General features: G+C 44.1%; 2 pseudogenes; one reads left to right on the top strand and one right to left on the bottom strand.

The window, feature by feature from the left end:
• Positions 1-13,169: 13,169 nt before the first annotated feature.
• LOC127690747 (serine/threonine-protein phosphatase 2A catalytic subunit beta isoform-like) lies at positions 13,170-13,925 on the top strand (annotated as a pseudogene).
• A 2,011-nt stretch (positions 13,926-15,936) lies between these two features.
• On the bottom strand, positions 15,937-17,387 carry LOC127690746 (ribonuclease 2B-like; annotated as a pseudogene).
• Positions 17,388-23,736: the final 6,349 nt, after the last annotated feature.

Genomic DNA, 23,736 nt, shown 5'->3' with positions numbered 1-23,736 from the left:
AAAACTCAGCATGCAGACAGCATCACCTTCCAAAAATGAAAACTAAGACCTGATCCATCAATGTCCATTGTTATGAGCAAGTCTCTGTCTTAGGGTTTTATTGTTGTGAAGAGACACCACGACCAAGTTCACTCTTATGAAGGAAAACATTTATTTTGGGTTGGCTTGCAGCTTCAAAGGTTTACTCCATTACCATCCTGGAGTGAAGCATGGTAGCACACCAGAAGACATGGTGCTCAAGTTTCCAAAGAGGAAAGTGATAATAATGGGATATACATGCAGGAGTCCATGCTGTAATAACAACATACACAATCATAGTTCATGGAGTTCTAATACATTACAGATACCCAGTAACAAACATTGTTTTGTTCAGTTGTGGTGGGGTAGACTAGGCAGCCCAGAGAAGATTAGGACACTGGTTTAAGCTGATAGAAAGTCTTTATTAATCTTTCAATGATTGTACTTGGTATTCAGGGTCCCAGTGAAGACCTGAGCCTTTCTCAGTGTAAGCTTGTAAGGATTAAAATAAAGGAAGGAAAGAAAAGAAAATATCATTATGAGTGTGTTATAAGTGGATATCAGGCATAAAGGACTGGATACCCATGCTATAATCCACAGACCCAAAGACACTAAGTAACTAGGAGGGCCCAAGGGAGGATGTGTGAATCTTTCTCAGAAGTGAAAATGAAATAGATATTGGAGGTGGATGCTAGGAGGGAAGTGGGTAGGGGAGAGGGGGTAGAAAGGGCAGGGAACAGATGTATGGAAAGCAGGGGAGGGAGAGACAAGGGAAATCAGCAGGACAGGGTGCAGGAAATCTCTTGGGCATGCTGGAAACCTGGAATTGGAGGAGGCCCAAGAGGCTCTATGTGGGCAAGACTGCTAGCAGTGGGGACTATGGATCCTGAAATGGCCATTTCCTATAGCCAGGCAGGACTACCAGTGGAGGCATACAGACAGCGATCCACCCACAAAACCTTCACTCCAATATGCATCTACCTACAATATGTGCATATATATATATATATATACATATACATATATTGTATATGTATTTATGCATGCAAAGATGTACCTATGTACAAAGATAGAGCAAAGAGAGAAGGAACAGCCAACCAATGACTGCTTCAAACTGAGACCTATCCCATGGGCAAGCACCAACCCCTGACACTACTAATGATTCTCTGTTATGTTTGCAGACTGGAGCCTGGCTTAACCATCCTCTGAGTGGCTCCACCTAGCAGCTGATGGAAAAAGATTCAGAGACCCACAGCCAAACATTAAATGGAGTCTTATAGAGGAGTTGGGGTAAGAACTGAGGGACCCAACGCAGACAGTAACTCCACAAGAAGACCAACAGAGGCAACTAACCTGAACCCTGCAGGGCTACCAAAGACTGAATCACCAAACAAAAAGTGAGAATGGGCTGGACCATATGAGCATATGCACATATGTAGAAAATGAGAACTTGGTCTTGATGCAGGTCTCTCAAGTACAGAAGAGGGGCATGTTCCTTAGTCTGTTACCTGCCTGTTGGTGGATCCTGTTCTCCTAAATAGACCTCCTTATCTGGCCTCTAGGAGAGCATGCACCTAGTCCTGCAGCAACTTGATGTGCCAGGGAAAGGGGGATAGGGAGTAGGGGAAGTGATACCCACAGGGGTCACTCCCTTCTCAAAGGAGAAGGGAATGGTGGAATGCAGAAGAATCCACATGAGGGGATACTGAAAGGAGAAGGGGAACTGATATGGGCATGGAAAGTGAATAAATAAATTTAATAAAAATAAATAATAAAAATTAAGCATACATTCCGAGATGACATTCTTCCGTTAACAAGAACAGTTAGTAAGAAGTAAAACTACAGGGGGCAGGAGAGATGGCTCAGTGGTTAAGAGCACTGACTGATTGCTCTTCCAGAGGTCCTGAGTTCAAATCCCAGCAACTAAATGGTGGCTCACAACCATCTGTAATGGGAAACAAAGCCTCTTCTGGTGTGTCTGGAGAGAGCATCAGTGTACTCATACATGAAATAAATAAATCTTCTTTTTTTTAAAAAAAGTGCAACTACAGAAGCACAAAAGCAAGGTTAGTACATTTAGAGACTTACCCAGACTTATGGACTTTAATGGATTAGGACTTTGTTTTTGTTTTGGGAGGTGGTGCCATCTATGTGAAGAATTTTCTGGCCTGATTGGTATTTCAGTCATTCATGCTAAGGTCTGGGGTGACCAAGTTCTGGCAACCTATTCCATAATGATCTTTTCATTCTTGAGTGAAGACAATAAAATAAACATCCTTAGATCACTAACATGTTTTTTTTTATTTCATTCGACATATTTTTATTTATATGTCAAATGATTTCCCCTTTTCTGGTCCCCCATTCCCCAAAAGTCACATAAACCCCCTTCCCCCCCCCCTATTCTCCCACCCACCCCTTCCCACTTCCCTGTTCTGGTTTTACCTTATACTGCTACACTGAGTCTTTCCAGAATCAGGGGCCACTCCTCCGTTCTTCTTGTACCTCATTTGAAGTGTGGATTATGTTTTGGGTGTTCCAGTTTTCCAGGCTAATATCCACTTATTAGTGAGTGCATACCATGATTCATCTTTTGAGACTGGGTTACCTCACTTAGTATAATGTTCTCCAGCTCCATCCATTTGCCTAAGAATTTCATGAATTCATTGTTTCTAATGACTGAATTAGTCCAATTCAATACTCCATTGTGTATATATACCACATTTTTTGCATCCATTCTTCCATTGAGGGATACCTGGGTTCTTTCCAACTTCTGGCTATTATAAATAGGGCTGCTATGAACATAGTGGAGCATATATCTTTATTACATGCTGGGGAATCTTCTGGGTATATGCCCAGGAGTGGTATAGCAGGATCTTTCAGAAGTGACGTGCCCAGTTTTCTGAGGAACCACCAGACTGATTTCCAGAGTGGTTGTACCAATTTGCAACCCCACCAGCAGTGGAGAAATGTTCCTCTTTCTCCACATCCTCGCCAACACCTGCTGTCTCCTGAGTTATTAATCTTAGCCATTCTGACTGGTGTAAGGTGAAATCTCAGGGTTGTTTTGATTTGCATTTCCCTGATGACTAATGAAGTTGAGCATTTTTAAAGATGTTTCTCCACCATCCAAAGTTCTTCAGGTGAGAACTCTTTGTTTAACTCTGTACCCCATTTTTAATAGGGTTATTTGGTTTTCTGGACTCTAACTTCTTGAGTTCTTTGTATATATTGGATATTAGCCCTCTATCTGATGTAGAGTTGGTGAAGATCTTTTCCCAATTTGTTGGTTGCTGATTTGTCCTTTTGATGGTGTCCTTTGCTTTACAGAAACTTTGTAATTTTATGAGGTCCCATTTGTCAATTCTTGATCTTAGAGCATACGCTATTGGTGTTCTGTTCAGGAACTTTCCCCCTGTACTGATGTCCTCAAGGGTCTTCCCCAGTTTCTTTTCTATTAGCTTCAGAGTATCTGACTTTATGTGGAGGTCCTTGATCCATTTGGAGTTGAGCTTAGTACAAGGAGACAAGGATGGATCAATTTGCATTCTCCTGCATGCTGACCTCCAGTTGAACCAGCACCATTTGTTGAAAAGGCTATCTTTTTTCCATTGGATGTTTTCAGCCCTTTTGTTGAGGATCAAGTGGCAATAGATGTGTGGGTTCATTTCTCACTAACACGTTTAATTAGCATTCTGATTACCTTTAATATGACAAGCACTGTGATGCAATGTGTATATATTTTTGGAAAGTCTGCACATCCCCTACACCTTGCTTCAAATAATATTGATGGGTTACATGGCAAGCACTCTGTGGTAAATCTATAAAATGATTCTTTAGTGAGGATGTTGCTATTAACTAGAAGCAGAATGGTGACATCTGTATGGGTATCACTATGGATCCTAATGGGGACATACGAAGAGGAACATAGCCCCATTGGTCCTTGCCAAGTGTGCACGATCTCCAGCATCACACAAAACTGGTTGTGGTGGTCCACACCTGTAACCCTAGGATTCAGGAGGTTTAGGCAGAAAATCAAAGTTCAGGATCACCCTCAACTATTCTTGGTTACACACTGGCATGCAGGACAGTCTGGGATACCTTGAAGTTAGAGAGAGCCAGTGGATACTTGAGAGGGAGAACAGATACTTCTCAAACTGGTACTGAGCTGAATTTTTTTTTTTTTACTAACAAGAGAAAGCCCTTAGGCTTACAATTGTCAGGTAGCCAAGGAAAGCCCACTATTCTTATCAAAATAAGTAAGGACACCAAAAGAATCATCTTGTTTTTGACACCAAAAGATCAGGACTTCCATGAAGCATTGTATCAGTAGATGATAGAAGAACAAATCTCTTAGCCAACCTAGAAAGATAAAGGTAATATAAAATATATACGCAACACAGGTCACAAGATAACTGTGCTGGCCTAAGAAGGATTTGAAGGTCACAGAGGTGCATTGTCAGGAAAACTAAGCAAACTACCACACTCCAGCAATCACAGTTCAGGATTGATTCCCTAACTTTGGTACAAGCCATATAGGAAAGGCTATGGCAACCAACTGAGGTTTTGGCAGATGGCCCACTATTTTCTGTGGCTGTGAGGGGTGTGCTCTTTTAGGCAAAGACCCCAGAGACTTCATCCGAAGATTGTCTCTCACTGCTGATATGCCTTTCCTGCCACTGTTACATAGCCTAATGATTCCTGGGCACCAACATACCCTATTGGGCAGATTTCCTGCAGATCAACATGAAAATGAAATTTTCATAAACATAGTAATACCGTTTAGATGAATTAATGACTTTATAGAATTCCTGATTTGATTCAAATAATTTAGGGAAGAAAGTTTTAGGAGATGGTTTTAGGTATTTTGTCAAAAAGGTATAATACAGTCACAATCAAGAATAGAACATGCCCCCTCCTCATAGAATGGTAAGTAAAGGCTGAATAATAAAGAATACAATGAGCTTTCATAAATTGCATTAAGAGGAGAAATGAGCTTGGAATAAATTAAATGATCAAGGAAAAACTTTCATTCTAGGTCAAGTCCAAGGATGAAGCCACAGGTGTGCACCATGATTTCATGGGAAACTGTTGCTTTGAACTTATACTGAGCTTATGGGATGAAACTGTTTTGAACTCACTACTGACATCCTTCTGTAACTCACTTTTGTATAAGACGAAACATAAAGTGCAGCTGTAGGGGCTCTGCTCCATTTCCTATATGTATATGTGTAGTATGTATGTGTATGTGTGTGTGTGTGTGTGTGTGTGTATATATATATATATGTATATATATATATATATATATATATATATATATGTATATATATATATATATATATATATATATGCTTATCTGTGTTGGAATTCTGTCTGAACTCCACCACACAGTCACCTGGTAACAGCCAGGTAGGCCTGACCTATTATAAAAGGAGATATTTGTTGGTTTCTGCACAAAAGGTCCTGTCTGCTCACTGCACGTGCTGCGATGGAGATGTGGGCCACAATGAGATACACCAGGCCAAACAGTTCCACATGGGACTTTATTTAAGATAGGGAAGGGGTAGCAGGCGGGAAGGAAGGAGAGAAAGAAAAGAAAGAAAAGAAAAGAAAAGAAAAGAAAAGAAAAGAAAACGGGGGAGAAATGTTGCCTGGTTATATATGGGTGATGACGTAGTTACAGGTAAAGGTGGGCTATGGAATTCTGGGTAAACGGCTGCTGTTGCCTTGGCAACAGACCTATACATTGTCTTAATTGTCGCTTGTATGACGTCACAAGCCTCGCAGGTCTTGGTGCCTACAATATTTGCCCCTCCTTGATCTTTTGCTCCTCTCTTGCTCTTCCCTTTTGCTTCCACCCTCTCCAGATTCCCTTTCCCCCTCTCCATGTGCTCATGGCTGGCTTCAACTCCTCTACTTCTCTTCTCTCCTCTCCTCTCCTCCCCTCCCCTCCCTTCTCCTCCCCTTCCACCTCCTCCACCCCTCTCTCTCCCTTTCTCTGTCTCTACTCCCCTCTTAACTCCCCTTCCCATTCCCTAAATAAACTCTATTCTATACTATACTGTATGCCTGGTCCCTCAGGGAAGGCATAGCTTGGCATGGGCCCACTGAGGCATCCTATTCCCCCATACCTCACCACACCTCTCTAGAACATACCCCCGTCTTTATCTTTTTAAAAACATATCAATCTGTCTATATTCATATGCACATATACATACATAGGTATATGTGTATGTGTATAAGTATGCAAGTTCACTTGTGAAATTGATGAAACATGTGATTGGGCCTGGCTAAGTATGTGTGTGTGGGAGGGGTGACCTTCTCTCTATCCTTTTCTTTCTCACCAGCCACTTAAAGAGTTCAGAGTTCAGAGTTTCTCCCTGGGCATTTTTGCTAGCCCCAAATAGTTAAGTTTTGCTCCCATTAGCACTATCACTGCTGACCCTATAAATTGTCTGCTGTTATTAGAGGCAGCGGGGTAGGGTTTTCGGCCATTCTCAGAGGCAGTTGGGTGGGGTATCGGCTGCTATCAGCACTGACCCCAGTGGTCATTGCCATACCTTGCTGCCTTCCTCACTTTACTTGGATGTCAAGCTGGCATTCGACATAACTTCTATTGTAATTACTTCACCTGTCTATGGAAGACACTAGAATGCTCAATGGGAAGTGGTCACACCCTAGGTTACATCAGAATAGAAAACTAAGGAAGCCACTTCAGCAGAGAGGAGTCAGGAGGTTTCAAAAGTCTAGCTGAAGCTGAAGGGGCAGTTTAAGGACAATACTCTGAAGAGAGGGTATCATGCCTTCCCGTGTAGCCTATTTAGACAGTACACAACAGTACCGTGTCCCAATAGGAAGAATAAATGGATCCAGGAAAGAAGGATTAGCAGTCTGTCCCACTTAACAGCTGCCCTGCTGTGGCTACAAGAACTTCATTGGGGGGCGGGGGGAGGGGGGGATCTGCAGTCAAATTGTAAACTTGTCACATCAGCAAACACTCGCAACCTACTCCTCCTCTGCCTTTGTACAGTGCCGCAGTGTGAATCTGAAGGAAGAAAGATCAATACTAAAATGTCTGGGTTCTCGATGTCAATAATAAGCTCAGAAATCTGTTCTTTGGAAGTTAGACCATGTTTATGCTTCAATTCTGTCCTCCTTGCGGGCTGGAACCTGGTCACAGAGCGCCCCCTGCTGGCCAATGCTGCAACTCCTGGAGGTGGAGTGGCCTTGCTCTGTTGCTGTGCTAGGCTGAATGTGAAAAGGATTTGTATGGTGACTGGGACACGGGAGCAGAAGAAGGTGGGCAGAAAGACCCTGAGAGCAGACACAAGCATGCAAGACCTGAGGGAGGGGGCGGGGGGCGGCTGGAACTCGGGCAGCCCCTGGGCATTCCCGGGAACGACTTTGTTGGTCTTGTTATTTGAAGTAGGCAGACACCTTTGGCTTGGAACCCAGATTTAAAAAAAAAAAAAAAAAAAAAAAAAAGGCAGGGAGGAAAAAAACTCTTTTCTGCCTGTTTGTCCTGGCCCTCACTGGCAAGTTCTTCTATCCTGTTGCTAAACATTCCTTCGACACTCTAAGGATCAACTTCTTCAACTTTCTAGTGTAGACTGACAGCAGGGTACTCTCTAGGAATACCCTCAGCCTCCAGCTCAGACTGAGGCTGGTGAGACTGCTGTGTTTTATTTAAAAGAGAGCAGGATATGTTTGTACAGCCAGGTATGGCGCGATGGTGCCTCTGTGGGCCCATAGTGAGGCATCTCTTCTCCCTGAGCTACCAGCTATACAACAGGTATAGAGTAGAATAGAGTTTATTTAGGGCATAGGAAGGGGAGTTGAGAAGGGAGTAGAGACAGAAACAGACAGATAGAGAGTCAGAGACAGACAGTCAGAGATAGAGAAGAGGAGCAACTAGACAGAAACATGTGGAGAGAGGGAAGGGAAAAGGGGGAGAGGAAATAAAGGAGTCAGGGAGAGAAGAGAGAGAGAATAAGAGATCGAGGAGGGGGTAAGCATCCCCTTTTATAGTAAGCCAGGCCTACCTGTCCATTGCCAGGTAACTGCTGGGTAGAGCCTAGAAGGAACGCTAACAGAGACATCCAGGCTTGTGACTGAGCATCTCTCAGATTTTTTGCCTCTCCAATGTAAGGCAGCCATTTGTCAGAATACCCAAACTATTGTACCCTGTAAGGCAATAACTTCTGTGTGTGTGTGTGTGTGTGTGTCCTTTAGAGAACACTACCAGAACATGTACTAATCAATTTATCCACACATGGACTCACAAAAGCAACAGATGCATAACTAGAGACCACAAGCCAGAGAACACTATCCTTGAGGATTAGTCTACAGATTCTCATTTTAGAAATGAGGGGTAAAGGGCTGGAGGTCAGACTCAAACTCTGTCATGAGACACTATCAGAGAGAGATTGAGAGAGACGGTTTCTTATATTCTTTAGCTCTTTGAACAATTGCCATTCTCTCCTCCATAAACCCTTCCTAGTACATTGACGGGAAAGTTAAGACTGCTTGCTTCTCTTTCCCCACATCCTCTCCAGCATCTGCTGTCCCCTGAGTTTTTCATCTTAGCCATTCTGACTGGTGTAAGGTGGAATCTCAGTGTTGTTTTGATTTGCATTTCCCTGATAACTAAGGATGCTGAACATTTCTTTAGGTGCTTTAGAGCCATTTGAGTTTCCTCAGTTGAGAATTTCCTGTTTATCTCTGTACCCCATTTTTAATAGGGTTATTTAATTCTCTGCAGACTAACTTTTTGAGTTCTTTGTATACGTTGGATATTAGCCCTCTATCAGATTTAGGGCTAGTAAAGATCTTTTCCCAATTTGTTGGTTGCCGTTTTGTCCTATTGACTATGTCCTTTGCCTTACAGACCCTTTGAAGTTTTATGAGGTCCCATTTGTCGATTTTTATTAAACCACTCTGGAAATCAGTTTGGCAATTTCTCAGAAAATTAGACATAGTACTACCTGTGAACCCAGCTATACCACTCCTGGGCATATACCCAGAAAGTGCTTCTACATGTAATAAGGACACATGCTCCACTATGCTCATAGCTACCTTATTTATAATAGCCAGAAGCAGGAAAGAACCCAGATGTCCCTCAACAGAGGAATGGATACAGAAACTGTGGTATATATACACAATGGAGTACTATTCGGCTATTAAAAACAATGAATTCATGGAATTCTTAGGCAAATGGATGGAACTAGAAAGTGTCATCCTGATTGAGGTAACCAAGTCACAAAAGAACGCACATGGTATGCAGCCACTAATAAGCAGATGTTAGTTCAAAGGCTCAAAATAAACAAGTTACAATTCACCCAGCACAGGAAGCTCAAGAAGAAGAAGGACTTAAATGAGGGTGCTATGGTTCCTCTGAGAAAGGGAACAAAATGCTCACAGGAGCAACAAGGAAGGCAATGTGTGGTGCAGAGTCTGAAGTAAAGGCCACCGAGAGCGTGCCCTACCTGGGAATTAATCCTATAAATAGTCAGCAAACCTTGACACTACAACGAGAAGCGTGTACCAAAAGGAGCATGCCATGGCTGTCTCCAGAGGGGCCCTCCCAGAGCCCTACAAATTCAGAGGCAGAAACTAGCAACCAACTATTGGACTGAGCTTGGGGTCCTCAACAGAGGATCTGGAGGGTGGTCCAGAGAAGCTGAAGGGGTATATAGCCCCATGGGAAGGACAATGACTTCGGACACCCAGACACCCCAAGACTACCAGGGACTGAACCATCAATCAAGGGGTATACATGGTTCCAGTCAAAAATGTGGCAGAGGAATGCCTTTTTGGGCATCAGTGGGAGTAGTAGTCTTTGGTCAGGTAAAGGCTCAATAGAGGCCACAACAAAGGGAAACAGATGGGGGGAAGTCAGGGGGGAGTGGGAGTGGGCTGTGTTGGGTAGAGGGGCATATACATGGAGGCAGGAGGTGGGAGGAGGGGTAGGGAATCGTTGGGGAGGGGGGCTTTTGGGAGGGGGGAAATTGGGAAAGGTTTTACTATTGGCAATGTAAATGAAGAAGATACTCAATAAAAAAATGGAAAAAAAAAAGACTGCTTGCTTCTCCTCCCCCCCCCCCCCGTAAGGAACTTTTTTATTATATATTTTTATTTTCTATGTTCTTTGTTTACATTCCAAATGATTTTTCCTTTGCCAGTTCCTTCCTCCCCATATGTCCCATAAACCTTCTCTCCATCCATTCTCCGATCACCTCCCTCCTTTTTCTCTGTGCTTATATTCCCCTCCAATGCTAGATCAATCCTTTCCAGGATCAGGACCCTCTCCTTACTTCTTCATGGGAGTCATTTGTTATGATAATTGTGCCTTGGGTATTCAGAGCTTCTGGGCTAATTAATATCCACTTATCAGAGATTGCATTCCATGTGTATTCTTTTGTGATTGGGTTACCTCACTTAGGATGATATTTTCCAGATCCATCCATTTGCCTACAAATTTCATGAATTCATTGTTTTTAATTGCTGAGTAGTATTCCATTGTGTAAATATACCACATTTTCTGTATCCATTCCTCCATTGAGGGACATCTGGGTTCTTTCTAGCTTCTGGCTATTATAAATAAGGCTGCTATGAGCATAATGGAGCATGTGTCTTTATTGCATGCGACGGAATCCTTTGGGTATATGCCCAGGAAAGGTATAGCAGGGTCCTCTGAAAGTGTCATGTCCAGTTTTCTAAGGAACCGCCAGACTGATTTCCAAAGTGGTTGTACCATCTTATAACCCCACCAGCAGTGGAGGAGTGTTCCTCTTTCACCACATCCTTGCCAACACCTGCTGTCTCCTGAGTTTTTAACCTTAGCCATTCTGACTGGTGTAAGGTGAAATCTCAGAGTTGTTTTGATTTGCATCTCCCTAATGACTAACAATGTTGAGCATTTCTTAAGGTGCTTCTCTGCCATCCAAATTTTTTTCAGGTGAAAATTCTTTGTTTAGATCTGTGCCCCATTTTTAATAGGGTTATTTGGTTCCCTGGGGTCTAACTTCTTGAGAACTCCAATAGCTTATGCTCTTAGATCAAGAATTGACAAATGGGACCTCATAAAATTACAAAGTTTCTGTAAGGCAAAGGACACTGTCAAAAGGACAAACCGGCAACCAACAAATTGGGAAAAAAATCTTCACCAACCCTACATCTGATAGAGGGCTAATATCCAATATATGCTTGCTTCTCCTTAATCAGCTCCCCCCAATGGACAAGTTGCGGGAGTGGTCTCAGGCTGTCCCATGGTGCACTACCCAAGTTCTCTGCATCTCGAACAATAGATTAAGAAAGATGCTTGTTACAGTGTAGTCAGGGTTCCTTTCTCCAGGTTGGTCTTCCTATTAAAGGAATTTTTAAATATGCTCAGAAGAAAGTTTTTTTTTTGTTGTTTTTTGTTTTTACTAAAATTTAGAAGAAAAAGCACAGAGAAGGCAGGAAAGCTGGCCACGCCAGCAGCCACTAAGAAGGAAATGAAGAAAATAGGGAGTTTTACCTTTTAAGCATGAGGCAACAGTACATATCAACAAGCAGCTGTGGAAAGCAGTGTTCAGACAAAGAGAGAAAGCTCAGGTGTGTGTGGGATGCTTAAGACTTTGATCAGTATTCAAAGGAAATGTTATGTTTTTTAGTTAAAACTCTGGAAAGCAGGCAGGCTTCTAAGTGGAGACGTGTAAGAAACTGCCTTGAATTACCATTAAGGGATAATTATTCTTCCCATCTCCAGAGCCTGTCTTCCAGTGACTCAGTTTTCCTAAGGAATCATCCCTGCTATAACTAGAAAACATTGCAGGTTCAGAGAAAACAGCTGACCAGTCAGCCACCTTCAGGTGATCTTTATTAGCAGAGCCTCAGAGCCACAGGCAGACATGAGTGGGCCTTGAAATGGGAGACTATGAGAGGCAGAGCACCATGGCCACAGGCTGCCAAGAAAAGGGCCTGGGGGGAGGGGAGGAGATGGAGCTTTTCCTTCAATTCCAGAGGACAAGGAGGCCATGTGATCTTTGGAGCAGATCCAAGAGTCAAGTCCGAACTCAGAGCTAGAGGAAGAATTCAGATTCAATTTTTTTGGACCAGCTTTTCCTTAATGGGCCTAAAAAAGCCCATTATGGTTAATCGGAGGCAGGATCCAAAACTAATTATGGCAGAAAATAAAACCATCTTCTATGGCCTCCAAGCCTACAAATGCCTATCTGCATACCTAACACTCATGTAGCTCTGCACAGTTGCCACAGAATTTTGGTGGACAGAAGATGAAATATCACCGAAGTAAAATCTCTGAAAGTAAACTCCAGTGATTGAGGTGGTTTCCTTCACCTGACTCCAAGTGGGGTACTTGTTCCATCCTCCTCTAATGATGGAATCAAGAGAAATCAAAGGAATCTTTTATAGGGACCAATCAGAAAAAAAAAAACTGTGAAATATGCCATTAGTACAGGTTTTTGTTAGTGTTTCTAAATGCAGTTTTTTAAAGTTTATTTTTTAACTTTCACATGTGTCTGCAGTGACATGTGTCATATGTGTACAGGTACTAACAAAAGCCAAACAGGAGCAGGAGTTATCTGCAGATGTGACCTCTGGTTGACAAACTGGGGTCCTCTGGAAGGGAGGAATCTGAAAGAGGAGGAGTTCTCTTAATCACTGACATCTCACTGATCCATAAAACATATTTTTGCTTATGTGTCTCTGTGTGTATGTGTACATGTGTATGAACATGCCAACAGATGCTATTGGAAGGCATGAGATGTCCTAGAATGGAGTCACAGGCGGTGGTAAACAACCCAGCATAGGCGCTGGGCTTGATTATTGCAGGTCTAGCAGCTTTATTTACATTGATAGCTTTCACCACAGCTTCTGCAATTGCTTTGTCACAAGAAGTTAAGTCAGCTACTTTTGTTAATCATTTAGTAAAAAATGTTACTAATGCTACAGCAGGTAAGCACCATCAGGACAGAGTCTTCCCAGAGTGCATCGAAGGGCTCACAGCTCAGAGCACAGCCAGGTGTCAGTGCTGCTCTGGGGAGGCTCTGACCTGATGGTGCTTGTCTGCTGCCTCTGTTGCCCTCAGGCCTCTCCATGCTGTGGTGGCAGTTCTCTTGCTCTATCTCTTCCCTCGCTCTGGGTTTCTGTCATTGCCCCAGCAGCAGAATGAGAACCAAATGTGGACCCTGTGTGAGAAGGCTAAGGAAATTTTAACAAAAGAATCAAATGTACAAGAGGTCTGCTGTCCTGTTACCATCTGTGGAGATGGGCATGGCCAATTCCATGACCTTATGGAACTCTTCAGGATTGGTGGAAAATCACCAGATACAAACTATATTCATGGACAACTAGGTAGACAAAGGATATTATTCTGTGGAGGCTGTGACTCATCTTGCAACATTAAAGGTGCGCTATACAGAGCACATCAAAATAATGTGAGGAAATCATGAAAGCTGGCAGATCACACACTATGTGGCTTTTAAGATGAGTACCTATGAAAGTATGGGAATGCCAACATGTGAAAATTCTTTACAGATCACTTTGATTATCTTCCACTTATAGCTTTAGTAGATGGACAGATATTCTGCCTTTGTGGTAGCTTCTCTCCATCCATAGATACACTGGATCACATAAGAGCCCTTGGTCGCCTACAAGAAGTTCTACTTGAGAGCCCAATGTATGATCTCTTATGCTCAAATCCAGATGACCGTGGTGGCTGGAGCATCTCTCCATGTGGTGCTGGCTACACATTTGGAAAAGATATTTCTGAAATATTTAACCATGTCAACGGTCTCACACTGGTGTCTGGTGCTCACCAGCTTGTAATGGAAGGATATAATTGGTGCCATGATCGGAATGTGGTTATTATTTTTAGTGCACCCAATTACTGCTGCCATTTTTCTTGACTGGTTAAGCAGAAAGGATCACTGACTGCTTCATCTCCCTTGTGCTTACTTGGAAATTTAGTTCCACATTTACCTGGCATGGATTATAGAGTTGGAGTTTTATTTTTAACAATTCACAAGCTGACTTCCACTTAAATTCATAACCCTTTATTTTATTGAAATGTATGACTAACCAAGGAAGAGATTCTTGGGAGTATGTTGTCAGGATATTATGGAGATTTCCTTTAAAGTTTCCTGAACTAAATTATGGTTGGATGTTAATCGGCATATTTCTGTATATTTGCCATGACAGTGATTATATTATATTTGGTGTACTGAACAAATAAAATTTCTAATTTGGAGAGAAAAAAAGAGAAAATGCTAATTCCACGATGTGTAAGGAAGGCATTTTTGTCAGAATATCCCAAGACAGACCCTATTTTGTTTATGAAATAAAAAAGGGGGAAAGGTGGAGAGCTTTTGGTGTCGCTTATAGAAATTTGCTGCTTACAGAAATCTGGCTGTGTAGCTTTCCCATGTCATTCTCATTACTCTTCACACATTCACAGTCTTATGTGCATGTGATTCACTGTGACCGTGCTCATCCCTCCTACCTCAGCACTGCCTACCCACTCCTCCAACCTCTTCATACTTCTGGGTCTTAAGACTTTCCACCAGGTTCTCCATGCTGCCCCATAGGCATGGAGGGAAGATAAAGACACCTCATTTAGGGCTGAGAGCTTTGTGTGCTTGCTTTTTATTTTCTTTTGAGTCAACTATGTTGTCCTGACTTACCTAGAACTTTCTATGTGAGCCAATCTCAGACTGGAATCATACTCACAACAATCCTCCTGCCTCTACTTCCTGAGTGCTAAGGTTATGGGGTTATCCCAGCATAGCTAAGCCTCCCTTTTTTTCAACTTCTTTACTAAGGGTCTTCTATATACATGGCTCAGCAGGTAAGAGCACTTGCTACTCTTCCAGAGTACCAGGATTTCTTTCCCAGATCCCACATGATGGTTCACAATTGCCTTTAACTCCAGTTACAGAGGATCTGACACCTTCTTCTGGCCTCACTGGGCAAGTATATGCATTTGCTGCACAGCCAAAATGTCTCAACACATACACACACACACACTAATAAAAATAAATCTTTAAAAATCAAACAAAGACCTTTTTGACCAAAAGGTTATGGACACGTTCTGGGTTAAAGGCAGTTAAAGAGACCCAGTAGACAAATGCAGTACTGGGCATCTGACTTCACCAAGCTAGAGAGGAAATATGTCATAATATACCATGTGGATTGGCGTCTAATGGTACATCTTGCCTCAGTGCCACAGGGTTTATCAGGACTTCTCACACACTTAGGAATGCATTTGTATCCTTCCGGCTGTGTCTCCACTGGAACTGAGTTGCCCCTGGATGATTCAGAATGTAATTTCACAGCTTACAAGTGAGACCACCCCTGTGTTCACACACCATGGCCAGGTATTGCATCTGGGAGCCCAGAAAGGAAGAGCAAAATAGAAGCTGGGATCCAGACTGAAAGTCAGAGACACAGACCTGAGGATGTCACCCCTCTGCTCCATTCTGCATCTGACACTACATGAAGGCGCACTGCCACACCAGGTGATGCCGGGGTAGCCCATGTCCTTAAAGAGATGGCCCCATCCAGTCTGAACCTGATTCCTGACTATAGTTCTGTCCTCAGGAGTCAGGGCAGGACCCGTCATTATTCACCTCTTTACTGTGTGGATTCCAGTTCCCTGGTCTCCTCTGCCAGCCATGTCTTTCCCACAGAGAAACTTCAGGGAAGATGTCCTGTAGGAACTTTCTGGAAAGATGCCTATCTCTTCTCAGATTCATTTGTTTCCAAGGACTGGGTAGATTTCTCAATTGGTATGAGGCCCTGCATCAACACACACACACAAACACACACACACATATGCACACACACACACACATCATTCTCTCTGTGTGTTTTCCCCCTTCCTCTCTCCCTACTCCTGTCAGACACTGAGATACTCAGAAATCAAGATGAATATGTTAAGGTATTTATTGATTAGATAAGATCTGTTCAGCTGAATTAAAGGGAGTCAGGTACAGACTTCATGAGGACACGTGCTGACATGGAGACAGAGGAACTAGTTCTTCGCTATGATGATCTTGGCATTAGCAGATGAGCAAAGGTACAAAGTGCTGGCACTGGAGCTAAAATGTCCCATGCAAGTGAACAGGAACCACTGGATAGATGGGACTGTCCCGTGGAGTTCTCCTGTTACAGGCAACTGTGTAGAATTTCACTGATCCTGTTGCTTGGTGTCTGAAATAGGTATAATGGCTTGTTGGAGATGTGAGGTTAAAGAAAGTTATAGACACTTGAAATGAACTATCATGACAATTTGTACCTATCCACTCCTTGCAGTGGTATTTGGATTGCCAAGCATACCAAAAAAAAAAAAAAAAGAAAAAAATCAACAATAGTTGTATGAAAAAAAAGTATTTATGTCCATACATCGTCCTCTTTAATGACCTGCATTGCATCACCACATCAAGGAAAGGCACTCTTATAGATATGCTGGATGTGAAACTTCTGGAAAGGGGTTGGTCGCTGGCATGAGGCAAGCATTAGGACAAGTCCCATCAGCAGCAGGACACAAAGTTGGGAGTCAAGCAGCCTCAGACCCAGGTTTCTTGTGAGAACAGAAGAGAAGTGACTACTCCCACCCTCCCTCAGTTTCCCCTATCTCTTCCTGAAGGCCCTCTGCTGTCACTGTGGGTCCATGGTGCCACTTCTCCTGGACACTGCCCCATCACTGCCCCTCCTGTCCCAGACCTAGACAGTCAATGTCTTACCCAGTCTGCATTGTGGCTCCTGTGGAACTGAGTGCTGGTTCTCCTGGAAATCAGGGATAATGGGTGAGCTCCCCTGGGTCCATAGATATAGAGCAGCCTCTGTGGGTGGAGCTGGTGCCTCAGAGTCTTCAACATGCAGAACCCACAGATTGGTCCATTGCCTGCTTGTGCAACCCGCCTTCTGTTTCTTCACTTGGCCAAGAATGGTGCTGGTGGATCTATTGTAAGGCATCAAATCTAAGCACCTTTTCTGAAGAAATGTTACCCGAGCTAAAAACAACAAAAACTTAACAAAAGATCTAATTGTAGGTAGGAAGAGCTGAGCAAAAAAAAACAACAAATAACATAAAAACAACAACAAAAGCAATCAAACAAACAAACACCAAAAACCAAAAACAAAACAGAAAAACATGTCTCCTCCTCCAAAAATACTAATACACAGGAACATCTAAGAAGAACAACTTAAATGGAAAGACAGAAGAACCCTACCCCCAAAATAAAAATAACAACTTAAAAATTGCTCAAGGAAAACACCAACTCCTGAATGAATTAGTTTTACACCCCAACGTAATGTTTTTATCAATTATTTGGAAATTTCATGAAATGTACCTGATCACACTCCTTCATATTCTTTCCATTCCACCATCCTTTTTTGCATCACCCTACCCCCCCCACAACCCCCCCAAATCAAGTCCAATTTATGTTTCCCATATACTCATTGGAGACTGGTCAAACTCCCAGTGCCCAGCCTCTGAGAAAAAACAGGGTCCTTCCTCATCCCTCACCAGAAGCCATCAACTTTATCATATTTTAAAAGGACTCTTCAATAGCTTCATGGCCGTGCTATTTCTTTTTGAAGGAGTCTGGTGAGACAGATGGCAGGTATCAACATGGTTTCAGGAGGCAGCACAGATGGCAAACATCAACGTGGTGTCTAGAAACAACATGGATCACAGACATCGGCCCTGGCTGCAGTATGGATCATAGACATCACTGTGCTTTCCAGTGGTAGTCCTAATTAAGGAAGTCTTTAAAGGAGGCTTAGCCCAGAAAACAAACCACCCTTCATCTCAGATATGTTGTTGCTCAAAGACAGGATGATTGTGAAGGTAAGCAGTGTGTCCCAGGAGATGACCTGCAAGAGCTCTGTGCTGCTGTACTGTGGGAGACCAGACTATGGGAAACCAGACCTTCGACAGCTCCCACCCTGAGAATCCACTGACCCTTTGTCAGGATCTGAACCACCCCCTCCTTCACACAAGGCTAATCATGAGAACCAACTGGTCCTTATCTTGGCTGAACACCTGGGGTTGTTTAGGTGGAACCAGTATTCTAGGAAAACCGCAAGATGTTTCAAGCCTGCGTTCAGCATCCGCCCCAGATGTCCTTCCCTCTTTCTGTGCCTTTAATCATTCCCCCTCAGCCCCTCCCTATTTCCTCACACTGTGTGCTTATAACCAGGCTTTCAGCCTTTCATTAAACAGACCTTGACAAATCTTTGCTTGGTCTCGCTCCCTTTTCTTGCCCGTTTCTCTTGCTTCTCATGAGGAAACATGCTCATGAGGATTCTATATCCTCAATCTGGCAACTTTAAGACCCTCTTGAATCATGCACTATTTGTCTTAAATTTTCTTACATACGACTCTGCAGGCAAGTCTGCCGCAGATCGCCTTTGGCACCCTTCAACTGCGGACAACTATGCACAAGCCATGTGGAGAGATCCTTTGTCCAACAAATGGCAGGGCCCAGACCCGATCCTTACATGGGGCAAAGGGCATGCTTCTATTTATGATTCAGAGGCTCAAAATGCCAGGTGGCTCCCAGAGTGCCTGATAAAACCATATAATTCGCCCAGGGAAGAAAAACCCTAAGAAAGATGCCTAAATGTGCTTGCTTACAGAAAGCTGAGAATGCCCCGAGGGATGCCGTTCCTGATCCTCTGGATTTGGACATCACCTACTCTTTGGGAGGTATATCACAAGTAAGGAGTCAACAAGGAAAAACCCCTTACGAACTTTATAATTACACCTGGCTGATTACTAACGAGGCTGGTGATGTAGTCAATGCCACATAATTGGAAGTTCTGTCCCATGGACTCCCTGAGATGTGGACCTGTGCCAATTGGCTCTGGGGACTGGGGAAGCCTGGGGGTACCCACAGCTACTACATGCCACAGGCTAGACCTGTCACCATGTAAAGTAGATACAGCACAGACCCTGGGTGTTATAATAAATGGGCCAGATCCTTCTTGACTCTTGCCCCAATCTATGCCTGCGCTGGTGATCACCGGGATCAGTCCTTGGGACAAAAATGTGGCTACAGAACCCAATATTTTTGCGCCTCTTGGGGCTGTGAGACCACTGGAGATACTTAATGGAAGCCCTCCTCTTCTTGGGACCTCATACAGGTCAAAAGACATCGCCCACGTGAGGGGCAGCCCTATTTGGGACACACCCAGTATAATTCACAGTGTGATTCCTGGTGTAACACCTTGCAAATTACCTTTACTAGTAAGGGAAAGGCTTTTCCTTGGGAGGCCTCACAAGGGGCAGAATGGGGCCTCTGTGCTTATATTCCAGGAAGGGATCCATGCCTCTCTCCTTTAAAGTACAATTGAAGAAGGCCATTCCAAACTGATCAAGGGTAGCGGTGAGACCCAATCCTGCTTTACATAGTAAGCCCCCATGGGCTGAATTCCCTCAGCCTATAAAAAATTTTGGCCTATCCAGCCCACCCTGCCTGCTGGATCCCCCTCATCTGCCGATTTGATTTTATCCATGGTTAAAGCCTCCATCGCTGCTATGCATGCAGTCAGTGCTACCCAATATGAAGAATGTTGGGTATGCTTTTCTCCTCAACCTCCTTTTTATGAAGGAGTGGCAATATTTGGATCGGTTGTTGCAACCAATGACACCAATAGACTTGGCTGGCACCCCAAGAGCAACAAAGGGCTCACACTGAGTCAAGTGTCAGGTCTGGGCTCATGCCTTTGGGGCCTTTCATGCTCCCCCCTCAGGCCTAGCTAAAGGTCTGCAATCAGACTACTGTTGTGAATGCCACTTTTCAATATCTTGGGGCTCCTAATGGTACTTATTTATCATGTTCCACTGGACCTACCACCTATGTGGTTACCCAGACCTTTTTAACTAACAAAGATTACTGTGTCCTGGTCCAACTTCTACCAAAATTAACGGTGCACCATGCAGAAGATCTCCTCTGGTTTTGGGAAAAAGGCACTAACCTGCCCTGTGATAGGAGGGAGCCTATTTCCGCGGTGACCTTAGCAGTGATCCTTGGTATGGGAGCTGCAGGTGCAGGAACTGGTATTGCCTCCGTGGTCACCTCCCAACAACAGTACACCCAGCTTAGCCTCGCCATGGACAGAGATGTTCAAGAGCTACAAAAAGGCTTGAAAAATCTAAAAGATTCTCTAGTCTCCTTGTCTGAGGTAGTGTTACAAAATAGGCGAGGTCTCGACTTGGTGTTCCTGCAGGAGGGAGGTCTCTGTGTATCCCTCAAAGAGGAATGTTGCTTTTATTCTGATAAGACTGTCCTAGTTCAAGATAGTATAGAGAAAGTCAGAATTAGTTTAGAGGAAAGGAAACGCAATAGAGAAAAACAAGAATCTTGGTATCAAAATTGGTTTTCTACTTCTCCCTGGCTCTCCACCTTGCTCCCCAGCCTTTTGGGACCCCTTGTGGATGTTTTGTTGCTTTTGTCATTTGGCCCCTGGGCTTTTAACAGGTTAACCAGTTTTGTTAAATCACAGATTCATTCTGCCTTAAACAAACCAGTTGCAGTCCACTACCATCGGCTAGACATCCGAGGCTCAGCTGAAGACCTCTCTTCCACCGATGCAGAGAGAGCAGCCATTGGCCTTCAGTTCTCCACCCTTGCTGCAGACACAGAGCCTTCTTGGTTCCATAAGCTGTGGGGACGTCAATGAAGGGGGGGGGGTGACCTCCACCTCCTAATAGGGGCTGAGGGCCATAAGCTGTGGAGTAGCCAATGATGGGAATATTGTGATGCCACGAGCCAGATGCACATCACCTATTGACTGCAAGGTGATTCCATGACGGGTTTATTGTGGGTCCACTGCCTGGGTGACCATCACGACCACCAAAGGCCTGATTAAGTCATTGAAGTGGGACGTGAGGCCAGGAGTGGATGCCACTCACATAGCCTAAGACAGAGGCCCTGCCCTACTAGGACCTAAAAATGTCTAGTTACTGCGGTGCTGGATGTGGATGCAAGCCACATAGCCTAAAACAGGCTCTCCACCCACCTTCTTTTTATGGCCACCCCCAACTTTAATAAAGAAAAGAGGGGAAGATGTGGGAGACCAAACTGTGGGAAACCAGACCTTCGACAGCTCCCACCCTAAGAATCCACTGACCCTTTGTCAGGAGCCAAACCACCCCCTCCTTCACACAAGGCTAATCGTGAGAACCAACTGGTCCTTATTTTGGATGAACACCTGGGGTTGTTTAGGCAGAACCAGCATTCCAGAAAAACCACAAGATGTTTCAAGCCTGCAGTCAGCATCCACCCCAGATGTCTTTTCCTCTTTCTGTGCCTTTAATCATTCTCCTTCAACCCCTCCCTATTTCCTCACCCTGTGTGCTTATAACCAGGCTTTCAGCCTTTCATTAAACAGAACTTCACAACCCTTTGCTTGATCTCGCTCCCTTTTCTTACCCATTTCTCTTTCAGGCTTGGTACTCCTCGAACCCCCGAATAACTAGGTCCCGTGGGACGGGATACTGTACAGCATCCTGCCCTTGGTGGGGGCCACCCTGCCAGTACCCTTGCACCACCATGTTGTTTGCAGCTTGCAGGCATCCCCAAGACTTTGTGTTCTCCTCCCCTTAACAGGGCAAGCATTGTGAGCAGCAGCACCCGAGGCAAGCCAGTTATGACCTGTGTTTCCTGGGGGCAGAGGACCAGCTCCACTCAGCAATGGCATGCTCCTTTGTCTGCTTCAGCTGTGCTCCCAAACCTGCCCCACCACCTCTCAAGTTCAGCTTCTCTCTGCTTCATGCATGACTCCACTCCACCATCTTTTTCCCCATCTTTTTCTCCATCTCGTATTGTTCAGTCAGTGGAACTGTGTGTTTGGGGACCATGTCCAGGAGCAAGATCTGCATCCTGCTGTACATCACCCTGCCTTTGTCATGGGCTAGGGCATGGCCACCATGTTTGCATGAGCAGTGCTGGACCCTGTGCTACTTCTTTTCCCACAGTGGGGCAACTAGCATGAGCAAGGGGAACAGCCTCAGCTCTGTGCGTCAGGGTGAGCCTGCAGGAGAGTCTGAGGTACTGTCCTAGTGATCCAGACCATCTCTACTCCACCAGGACATGCTTCTTTTTCTTGAATGAACTCCAAAGGAATACAGATATCTAGATAGCATAAGAAAGTCAAATTCAGGACATGAAAATATAATTTAGTAAAGAGTCAAAAATACCTAACAAAGGTCAAACTAAAATTAGTGTAAAAAGAAAATACTAAGTCAAACAGTGTTTCAGTTGACTGAAGAAGAGGCACAGGAACAGACAGGTCCCTACCTGGGATCCTTAATCAGATTCATTTTCTCTGCCAGTTAAAGAATTACAAGGCAGGAAAAAAATCTCCAGTACAACAAGTAAGAACAGTAAAGTTTTCAGATGGAGAAAACAAGACTCTAGGTAAAGAAAGAATTTTATTAGGGGCGAGGAAAGACACGTGAGCACACACAAGAAGCACACAGAACAAAAGACCTTTTGCAAAGCAGACAGGGCAATGAGGAATCTGAAATTCCAGGCTTTTCTGGAGGACTAGTGGTTTTATGCGACTTGAGGGACCTTCCTTCCATAATTTAGGGTTGATCCATTTGAAAATAAGACAAGCTAACTGACAGCATGAAACTCAGGGATAACATGTTCTGTTCAGGAATTCTCAGGGGCCCCTCTGGTGGGAGGAAGCCTTCCTGGCTTTTCTTTAGGCTGTTAGGCTTGTCTCACTTTAGTAGGGTGAGGATGAAGCCAGCCATCTTGGAAACTCACCACCTTTATTACCTAGCCATGGCCCCTCTCCATCTCTGTCTACCAGGGAATCTAACTCAGAGTCCCTCAGGTAGACAGGGAAGTGAGAGCAGACTCCCAACGATGATGGCTTCTTGTTCCCAGAGTCTATTTTGAAGAAAGATGATGAGAAGAATTGGGGGCTGTTATCTAAACAGGACTACTAGGGGAATCATCCTATAAAATATCTAACTCAGAGTCCAGTTAGGGAACTGACAGCTCTAGTCCCCTCCCATCCTGAGGGAGCTGTTTGTAATAAAGCTGTTTTCTGTGGTCCAATCTTCTGCTTTTCCGATATGTTCCAGTTTTGTTGGATGTAAGGGGAAGAGCTGATACTGAAATCTGGTTCCCTAATTGATAATTGATTGAGTCAATAAAGAAGGTGCTAGCCAATTGCTGGGTGAAGGGGAAAGTGTGGGCATTCCATGTCCGAGGAGGAAGAGAAGAGATGCAGGGAGAAGAGGATCCTTTCAGCCAGGTTTTAGAAGAAGTAGGAACAACCACATATGCACTCAGGACACCTAGGACATGCAGCCTCTGTCACAGGCAAGGACAAAGGAGGTGGGAAGAGTTAGCTGTTAACTGATTAGAATACAGCAGAAGATTTTTCATCCAGCCATTGTGTATCTGGCTACTTTTAAGGTAATAAAACTGTCGGGTGTTTTCCACCCAAGGGGCTAAGATGGGCAGGTGGGCAGGAGAGGAGAGAGAGCAGCTGGGGCGGTTGGTGGTGGCTTGGGGAAGCTAACCAGCAGGAATTGGCAAGTGAGGCCCACCTGCATAAGCCACCACCACAGCATTTCTGAAATGTATGAACTGAACATGGAGAATCTCTGGGACAAGGTGAACCATGGGACTAGAAGGAAAAGATCTACCCCATCTGTGACCTGCTGGAGCACAGGAAGGGGCAGGTCCT

Source organism: Apodemus sylvaticus, chromosome 8 (genome assembly GCF_947179515.1).
Source record: "Apodemus sylvaticus chromosome 8, mApoSyl1.1, whole genome shotgun sequence".
Classification (NCBI taxonomy): Eukaryota; Metazoa; Chordata; class Mammalia; order Rodentia; family Muridae; genus Apodemus; species Apodemus sylvaticus.
The sequence above is the reverse complement of the archived record's forward strand: the minus strand, read 5'-3'. Positions and strand labels throughout refer to the sequence as shown.